Source organism: Octopus bimaculoides, chromosome 28 (assembly GCF_001194135.2).
Source record: "Octopus bimaculoides isolate UCB-OBI-ISO-001 chromosome 28, ASM119413v2, whole genome shotgun sequence".
Lineage (NCBI taxonomy): Eukaryota > Metazoa > Mollusca > Cephalopoda > Octopoda > Octopodidae > Octopus > Octopus bimaculoides.
The window spans coordinates 1084976-1085399 of record NC_069008.1 but is presented as its reverse complement, the minus strand read 5'-3'; the positions used below and the strand labels follow the sequence as shown (position 1 = coordinate 1085399).

General features: G+C 39.4%; 1 protein-coding gene across 1 annotated transcript in view; it reads right to left on the bottom strand.

Annotated features, from left to right (window-relative positions):
- The window catches only part of LOC106878451 (E3 ubiquitin-protein ligase TRIM37), a 30434-nt gene that overhangs the window by 22713 nt on the left and 7297 nt on the right, over positions 1–424 (bottom strand). The gene's annotated exons all lie outside the window — the stretch shown is intronic.

Here is a 424-nt window from a genome sequence, read left to right as displayed (position 1 = left end):
CCTGAAAGGATGAAAGGCAAAGTCAACCTTGGTGGAGTTTGAACTCAGAACATAAAGACAGACGTAATAATAAAAATGATTTCAAATTTTGGCCTAAGGTCAGCAAGTTCAGGGGAGGAGAGAAGTCGAGTACATTGGCCCCAGTGCTCAACTGGTACTTATTTTATCAACCCTAAAAGGATGAAAGGCAAAGTTGACTTTGGCAGAATTTGAACTCAGAACAAAGACGAATGAAATGCCTCTAAGCATTTTTGCCAACTTATTGTCTTGATGATGATGATAATAATCCTTTCTACTAAAGGCACAAGGCCTGAAATTTTGGGGGAGGGGCTAGTTGATTACATCGACCCCAGTGTGTATGATCCAGCCAGCTGGCCACCTTAATAATGATAATAATAATAATGATGATGATGATGATGATGAT